General features: G+C 39.3%; 1 protein-coding gene and 1 long non-coding RNA gene across 2 annotated transcripts in view; both read right to left on the reverse strand.

The window, feature by feature from the left end:
* Nucleotides 1–9738, reverse strand: part of LOC129454650 (uncharacterized) — a 155618-nt gene that overhangs the window by 28187 nt on the left and 117693 nt on the right. The gene's annotated exons all lie outside the window — the stretch shown is intronic.
* On the reverse strand, nucleotides 5982–7734 carry LOC141351482 (uncharacterized). Its single transcript, XR_012359742.1, has 3 exons — nucleotides 7122–7734; nucleotides 6929–6991; nucleotides 5982–6788 (listed from the first exon to the last, which is right to left on the reverse strand). It is a non-coding gene; the product is annotated as an uncharacterized lncRNA (long non-coding RNA).

Here is a 9738-nt window from a genome sequence, read left to right on the forward strand (position 1 = left end):
CAGTGTTGATCATTACAGCCAATCATGGGACAACCTTGTCTCATCACGGTTTAAAGAAAATCTAGGAGAAGTGCCATTATTACGTTGAATGGAGCTATTCCCATTCCAGTAGCATTTTTACATTTGCACAAAAATTGCCAAAACCAATTCTTTCCAGGGCTTGTAACATAAATTTGTGTCTCAAATCCTCATCAGGAACAATTACTAAGAACCCTTATCTTAGTAATTTTAGTGTCTTTTTGCTGTATAATGAAAGTCAGAGATTACCAACTATGTCTAGACTGAAATTGTTATAAGTTCAATAATAGTGTTGTATTGATGTTGTTGTACAAATAGCGAAAGCATGATTCATACCTTTGAATGTTAAATCAAGTTCAAATTTTCTTCTTTGGTTCTTTTTTGCAGGTGTTGAATGATCTGTTGTGAACGATCTGTTTGCTTATTACATATTGACTTTTGTTACGACACAGACGATTCCAGTGCCAGTACCACACATCAGAAATTAACCAAAATTACTATTGCAACATTTGTTTTGTTATTTATCTGTAAAAACAGCTGTTGGATTTCATCAGACATCCAGTGACAAACACAAAAAATGTCAAGTATTAAGTAGCCTTAATGCTCCTTGCTGAAAACTATATAAATACAAATGAATGGTTTCCTTTATATGTGACAAATATAATTACATTTACATTAATGCATTTTATCCGTAGCAACACAAGTAGTAAATATGGTGGTCATTCTGTCAAAATGATTGATGGTGACCTTTGACCTCCGGCGGAGGCGTTGACCTTTTGACCTCTGTGAGAGGACTGACCTTTGACCAGGACCACCCACGACGCGTTGAACTGTTGACCGGACCACCAACGTCGTGAACTTTTGACCGGACCACCCACATTGCATTGAAATGTTTACGACCGGGGTTATCTACGGGGCGCCTTAAATCATGTCCTCCTACGCTAAAACAATAAAAACAATGTTTAAACAAGTGCCTGGCCATTGTTAAAACCACATTCCATGCTACCATCATAATTTATTTAAGATGGGGCCCCAATATGCATAATAAAATCAGAGTTTTGAAAATCACAAACATGGATACCCCATCGCGTGATACTCCGGTGAGTGAATGGCAAACCGCATGGATCATCTTGCTAAGGCGCCGAAAAAAAAACGCAGGCATATTCGCCCACAATTCTTTGCACTTTTAACCAGCGCCATTTTGTCAAGGAATGCGTATCATTATTATAATCTGCCATGTTGTTCTGGTTTGCATGACCATTCTACCAATTATTTTGATCAGGGGATGAAATTGAAATATTGTAAAATTCTCTCATTGAATAGTTTCATTAAACACAAATTTTTAGGTGAAATAATTAAGTGTTCTTTCTTTCTTTCTTTCTTTTCTTTTAAACGTCATACCGGCTTCTAAGGCTATATTCATGGCGAGAATAAAGTGTTATTAAATAAAGTAAGACTAGAAAAGATATTTAAAATTAATTTCCTCTAAAAATCTTAGACCTATGTTTGGATTTGCCTGATTAAAAAACATAAATTATGTTTTTTTTTTCAAATAAAGTGTTCAATACAAAGATATGGTCTGTGTAAAACTGGTACTTACACAGATCATGGTCTTAAAGCTGCATTCCTGTGAGATGCTTCCACTCCGGATCGTAAATCGTTATGGTAGTGTCGGGTGAGGACCGGGATATTTTGTTTTTAACTCGTAAAGCATGTTCATTTCTCCTGTGATAGCAGGACTGTGTTTATACAAGGGGCCTGCATTAACGCAGCATGCGTTGCTTCCATCATACTAATAAGTACAGCATAAGTAAAGACAAAAAGGTAAAGACAAAAAGGCACATATGACAAAACACTGTCGTAAAACTGAGACTTTTAACTTTAGGTTATTAGTATATTAGGTTTAGGGTGGTTTTTTTCAGACTTTCAGAAAGAACTTATCAACTTAAAGAATAAAGCACTTACCAATTACAATTATTTTAATCTCAAAAACTCAATAGCTGGCAACTAGCTGCCAGTAAGTTACTGTAGATTTTACATTTATGTTAGTTACTGGCAACAGTTTGTTCAAAGTTAAATGGACATGAAACATTTTTAGTCGTTATCTTCTACAGTAAGTTACTGGCAACCAGCTGCATAATTACAGCTAATTTTTTACAGTGTACTGTAACATATTTAACTTGGCAAATAGAACACTGGCCCATAGTTTGAAGTTTTAAGTTTAAAGTCCATCTTCGACTATACCGAGATGGCCGCCGCTGCATGTGCAGGTGCTGTAGGCAGAAGTAGAGTTCGAACAAAACCTGAAATCTACCGCACAGATACAGGAAAAGTGATTGTGGAAGATGAGTTTTTAAACTTTCTTTCTATTAAAATCAAAACTGTGAAACAGGACGAGATTGTTTTGATGGCTGTGGATCATTTTGGATCAGAATGGATTACAAACTCCACCAAACTGCTATTTGAACTGTGCCCAGGTACTACTCGTAAGCTTGTGGCCCATACTGGGCCGCAAAAAGACTCAAAGAATGTAAGGAATTGCCTTAAGCTTCTTAATGAAGCTGGTGAAAATGTTCCTCGGTTTGTTTCTCACCATCTTGATGAACTACCACCTGTGACTTTTAACAGCCTTGATGTTTCCTGTTTGCTTGGGAAGATTGAACAACTAGGTGCAGATATTACCATCATGAAACAGGCTGTGGCTTTGCAGACAAACACCTGTAACGATCTGCGGATTATCACCGCAGACATAAATCAACGCATGGGTGCTATTGAGCAGCCTAGACCAAATCTGGAGAGAGGGCCTACTTTCCAAACCAACAAGCCTGTAACAAGTAAGAGATCGTCTACTCCACAGGTCTGTGAGAAGACCCAAGTTGGCATGGAGGGCCAGTAAGAAAGACTCGATGCAGAAGGTGGAGAGTTCCTCCTTGGGCCTGGATGGGCCAAACAGCACTGCAAAGGGAGACCCTCATGTCACGTGGAGTGACGTGGCAGCTACCCCACCCTGGAACATGGTTCAGAGGACCAACAGCCATTGGAAAAAGGTCCCCGAAAATGCTTCAGTTAAGGCCAAACCACGTCTGCATTCTCCCAAAGGGAAGAAAACTGGTGGCATTGTTGGGGCTGGTACTGCTGGAAACATCCAAGTCATTAAATCTAAGCTGGTGAGTGTATTTGTAACAAAATTCTCACCTGATCTAGACTCTGAGACTTTGTCTAGTTACATGAAAGATAAACTTGGGCGTGAAGTAACTTGTCAAAAGATAGAAACTGTACAAAGCCGGTTCAGTTCATTTAAAATAACTGCAGAGGGCAAAGAAGTGGGTGAAATGTATAATCCAGAGCTGTGGCCTGAAGGCACTTTTGTGCGGCGATTTTATGAATCACGCAAACCCAAGTCTACAGGTGGGCCAATGGCAGTGATGAATGTGCCTTTAATGGGGGCTGGGGTACATGATGCCTAGTGCTAGCCACAGTGATGGTGGTCAGAGTGGTGTCATACAACTCACGAGGCTTGCGCCTAGGACAGACTGCTGGGGACAGAGCACGTCGTGTTATTGTTGACCAGCTACTGGAGACCACAGATATTCTCTGCTTGCAAGAGACATTTTTAGCTAAACAGGACCTTGATAAACTCAATTCTATACACATTGATTTCCATGGAGCAGGAGAGTCCACAACGGATTTAAGCACTAGAATGGTACGTGGTAGAATACCTGGAGGTGTGGCCATTCTTTGGCGCAAGAAATATGACCCAATTATCAGTATTATCAGATTAGAGGTGGACTGGTGTATTGCAATTAAAGTTATGCATGATATGAATGTTTTTATTATTTTAAATGTTTATACCCCATATGACTGCTATAAAAATGAAGATGAATATATGAACAGATTGGCATTTTTAAACTCTTATATTAAGGAATGTACATATGCAAATATATTTGTGATGGGTGATTTAAATGCAGACATCTCTGATGACAAATCTCTCTTTGGTCAGCATTTGATGCAGTTCTGTCATGACAGTAAACTGGTTCTTTCCAGCAAGAAATTTCTGCCTGTAGATAGTTATACTTACATCAGTGAAGCATGGCACACAACATCTTGGCTGGATCATGTAATCTGTACAGCTGATGCCCATGATAGTCTGGAGACAGTGGAAATTATGTATGGGTTGACTACTACTGATCACTTACCTGTCTCTATGACAATAAATGTTGATAACCTACCTGGTTGCAGCAGATCGACAGTAGATGGCGCCAATGGGGTCAAAGTGAATTGGGCTAAACAATCTAAAGAGGATGTCATGTTTTATTGTGAGAGAACAGATGTTCTCTTAAGGGAAGTACAGCTACCCATGAATGCTATTTTATGTACAAATATTAACTGTAATGATGATACTCACTGTAATGATCTATGTGAAATATACAATAGTATAGTGAGTGCTATATATGAGGCCAGTAGACCTCTACACACTCACCCCAGAAAGGCTAAGAAAACCAAGCCTGGTTGGACAAAGTATGTAGCTGCCCATCAGGAAGCCGCTAAGACAGCTAATAGAGCCTGGGTTATAGCCGGTCGACCCAGACAGGGGCCAGAATTAGAGCATAAGAAACTTACAAATGCTATATAAATATGCAGTGCGCTTTGTTGGGAGGCATGAGCAAGCCTTAAGAGCTCATTCTATGGCTGAAAACTTGCTTGGTAACAATGTCACTGACTTCTGGAAAGAGGTAAAAGTTACAAATAGGGCCAAAGCAGTACTGCCATGCCACATTGAAGGGGTATCTGGTGGAGACAATATAGCAGAGCAGTGGAGGCAGCACTACGCACCTCTGTTTAATTGTATTAAAAGTGAGCCTTATTGTGTGGGCAAGTTAAAGGAGGAAGTAATTAATTTTACTCCCAGTGAGGTTTATCATGTTATAGAGCAACTAGCTGATAACAAAGCTAGTGGCAAAGATAACATCACTGTGGAGCACCTTAAGTTAGCCAGCCCCAGGGTAGCAGCTCTACTGTCCATCTGCTTTACAGGGCTGATGACACATGGTATATTGCCAGACAACATGTTGACAGTCACATTAGTGCCGGTTATTGAGGATAAGGCAGGTAAAATAGGGAGTTTGGACAACTATAGACCCATTGCCTTAGCCAGCATTCTTTCAAAGGTGTTAGAGAAGATGCTACTAGATAGACTGAGTGAGTTCATTTACACGACAGAAAATCAATTTGGTTTTAAGGCCAAGCACAGTACAGATCTATGTATCTATGCCTTGAAAGAAGCTGTTGAATCCTACAGAAGGCAGGGATCTACAATATTTCTAGGGTTTATTGATGCCTCCAAGGCATTTGACACGGTAAATCACCATAAGCTTTTTACTAAACTCAAGCTTAGGGGTGTGCCTGGATGCATCATACGTATCCTGGTTTACTGGTATGCCAAACAACATATGCAAGTTAAATGGGGAAACAGCCTATCTTCATCCTTTAGTGTAGGCAATGGAGTAAGGCAGGGGGGGCTTCTGTCTCCAGCCTTGTTTAACCTATACATGGACAGCCTGTCGAATCAGTTAGGGAAGTGTAAGACAGGTTGTCTGATAGGGAACACTCTGTTAAACCATCTGATGTATGCAGATGATTTGGCTATTATGTCCCCTAGCACTGTTGGGTTCCAGCAGCTGTTAAATATATGCTCTGAGTATGGGGTTGAGTTTGATGTACAGTACAATGCAAAAAAGAGTGTTGTATTGATATGTAGGGCCAAGGAGGATCAGAAGATACATTTTCCAATGTTTTACCTGTCAGGGCAATCCCTCTGTGTATCTAACTGTACGAAATATCTTGGGCACATCATCACTGACAGGAAGGAAGATGTTGCAGATATGTATAGGCACAGACGAATGTTGTATGTTCAAGCAAATATGTTAGTCCGGAAATTCCATCACTGTTCTGATGATGTGAAAGTGAGCTTGTTTCGTGCATATTGCACCCCTATCTATGCAGCCCCATTGTGGGTCAGATACAAAAAGGAGACCATGCGCAAACTTCAGGTAGCATATAATGACTGCCTGAGGATACTTCTGAACAAGCCCAGGAGTAGCAGTGCAAGTAAGCTCTTCTGTGACTCAGGGCTAAGCACTTTACAGGCTCTCTTGAGGAACCTAATGTTTAAGTTCATGTCCAGACTTGATGAGTCTCAAAATTGTATTATAGTGATGCTCACAAGCCCCAGGTACAGCTCAGTTAAGATATCAATCATATTTGTGGAAACATTGGTATGGGTGCCTGTTAAGACTCTCATGAATCAAAGTATGTTTTTATGTGTGTATGTATTTATTCCCTCTGTTATGTTGTATGTCATGATGTTGGGCCTAGAGCCTGTAATAAAGTTTATATATAAAGGCAACATTTCACTGTGGTAAAAAGAACACTGGCCCATAGTTTTAAATATTCTATTTGAATTTCATTGAACACTAAAAATGAATGCATTAAACTTTGGCCGACAGACCACACTGGCCTTTAGTTTGGAGTCACCCATTCAAACTCTATCAGGGACTGCATGAAGCTGTTCACATGGGAGTTAATGGCCACAGCTTTTCTCTGCACCAAGTGCCTTGTCTTTTTGCTTGCTCCTTTTCCGGATGTGCGCTTTTTCCCATATTTAATCTACTGTTCCACATTACATTAAACTTCAGAAGATTCACTTACCTCTGAACAAACTCTTTTCTCAATAGACCGCATCCACCTGGATCCTGTCATGATCAAATGTCCTGAACAGAAAGCACAACTGTTACTGATTTAGATACAATCTTTTATTCTGTGTGGGTGTGTGTGGTCGTGTGACAGTGTTGTGTGTGGGAATTGTGTATGAGTGTATTAAAGAAACTGTAGTGGTAAAGAACAAACTTACCGAACATAATGTTCTTGGGTGTGTCTGGTATCACCCGTTGTGCCTCCACATCTGCTCTAACTCCTGAAAAGTGCAAGGACACTCAGGTAAACTACAAATTAGCCACATTCCAGTGTACTTTTACATGTGACGTGAAAGCATTTAATATTGCAGTCGAAAAAATGCATGACTTGTAACTGTATCCTGTACATGCCTGGTTCCTTTACAGATGATCCATCTTACCCAATCCAGCTTACAAGTAATGGTAAGACTGTAAAAAGACAAATGTAACAAAATCTGTTAGCCATAGAAACATTGTGAAGGACATAATAGCAACAATAAGCGCTGCAATCCCTTTCATTCATCTGATAAGGTGAGCCCAGGTCTGAATGATATTTGGTCTCAGCATCCAGTTAAACAACGTTATGAGGTTTCTTGGTTTCACTTTTGTGGAGGAGTTCGGTACAGTAGGCTATGCTGTGTTGGATATTAAGTTTATGGTGTGTCAAGTCCTGTCTGTATGTTGATATTCTTATATACAACTTTTCACATTTGAAAAAGACGCAAATTACGTTACAGATTGATATGAAAATGTTGCTTTTTTACATGCACAGCTAACGTTAATCCACGAGTCAGCCTTGCCAAACAACTTAATACTTCTCTCTGTCGCTAACTGAACAGATAAAACATCGAGATAAATGACCAGCTGGAACCGCAAGACCGCGCTGGCGGGTTGTCTTTGTTCATTTTGTTAAAAATAGTTTTATTGTCACCACACTTTCAACAAAATATAAACTCACCAAAACCCTCATAACTTAGTTAAAACATCCCTATATTCATTAACTACGATGTGTAAAGCGAGTTTAAGCAGCGGTAGACATCTATAATGTTACTTTCTGAGGGAGATTGAAACTTTGTTGGCGACCATTTTCTCTCTCATTGCACGTTTAAAAAAATATTGTGACAAACTATTGACAAAATTCTTATACTAAAAATTAAGTTTTCATGAAACCAAACTCATACCAAACTTACCGAACTAACAGAAAGCTGCAGCCAGAAGTTGTGCTCTCCCTCCCTCTGTGTGATTTAATGTTGGTGCACTTTCTCTGATTACAGTAACCCTGTATTATTGCCTGCCACATTACAGCAATGGCTACAGCAAGGTTACATCAAGACCAAAATATACTGTAAAATTTTTCCGCTCAAACAAATGTACCCAGAATGCATTATGCAGTAAACTGTAGTACATTACTGTAATTACACATACAATACAATACTGTGGATTTTTACAGTAATGTATAATCTACAGCGACATCTAACAATGTATCCATCCTGATTTAAAATAAGAATACAACACATTATCTTAAGATATATATATAGTGAAATTAAATTATTTGTGTCTCAAATACTAACCAGAAACTATTGCTAACAACTTTTGATTCTTTCCTTAATCTCCTCATTAAACCTCAGATCAAGCTCAAGTTTTCTTGGTTCTTTATTTGCAGGTACAGCAAGTGTCAAAAGGATCCGTTGTAAAAGCACTGTTTGCTTATTATTTATATTCATTTTTGTCACAACACATTAGATTATTATCTTTATTTCCAGTACTGTATGTCAGAATTTAACCACACTTACTTGTGCAACATTTCTTTTATTCTTTAAAACGCATTTGGATTTCATCAGACATCCAGTAACAAATACAAAAAATCAAGTATTAAGTAATACTCCTCGCAAAGAAACAATATAAATACAAATGAATAATTTCCATTACATGGGCCATTAGAAACCATCAGCTATTTATGTTTTGTTACGTACGCAAGGATCAGCCTGTAGTGTGAAGAACGCAAATTTCATGGGTACTCATAAAAAAAACGAAATACAGACTAAGGGCTCAGTCACACCAAAAGCGCTTTAAACGCTTGCAAACGCAAGGCGCGACGCACTGCCTTTTTTAAAAAAGAGCAGTGCAGCGCGGCTTTTCATATTGCTAAGCAACCACCGAGTCAGCTGTCTTGTCAATCAAATATTGAAGCGTGAGCGCTCTTTTGCTGTTAACTGTCATATTAGCAGAAACTTTAAAAAGAGGGCGCTTGCTCTGACCTTGTTTGAGGATAAGAGGAGCACAAACACGCAGGAGAGAGTGAGCGAGTGGAGTCCAGTTCTTCAAAGCAACTGTAAACTTCCCTCGCCACAACGTAAGGCCCGCCTCTCCCCTCATTCGATTGGACAATGGAAGACGCGAATGACGTCAGGCGCTCCTCCGCTCTCAGCGCTCCTTCAAAAACGCGTGCGCGGCAGGCGGCAGAAAACCGCAAGGCGCTCGGCGCGCATAAACAGCGCGCAAACGCGCCCTGCCCATAGAATATCATTCAAAAAAGGCGCCTGCAACTGCCATAAACGCTTTTGGTGTGACTGAGCCCTTACATGTTTTCGCTATGGCTATGTCTAAAAGCTAAGGCAGCTGACTTGTTGCACTGATACCTCATTAGGCAATGACTTCGGCAGCTCTTTTAAACACATTTGGACAGCCTTTATAGGCAGTGTAAAATGTAAACAACGCCTTTGTAATAACTAATAACATAATTTTTGGGTGAACTATCCCTTTAAAACATTATGTAAAATAAATATGAGTGTATTTATACAATAACACTTTTAATATTTTTAACTCATATTTATGAAGATCTCAACCCAGTTTTATGTATTACTTTTATTGTTTTCTATTTATTTAGTTATATTTTTGTTTAACATTTTTCCTGCATTTAAGACATAAACTCTGAGGACAAGTGTAGTTGATGTGTTAGAAGCAGGAAAAATTGCCAGGCGTAAGCAGA

The sequence above is a fragment of the Misgurnus anguillicaudatus genome, chromosome 20 (assembly GCF_027580225.2).
Source record: "Misgurnus anguillicaudatus chromosome 20, ASM2758022v2, whole genome shotgun sequence".
In the NCBI taxonomy this organism is placed as follows: Eukaryota; Metazoa; Chordata; class Actinopteri; order Cypriniformes; family Cobitidae; genus Misgurnus; species Misgurnus anguillicaudatus.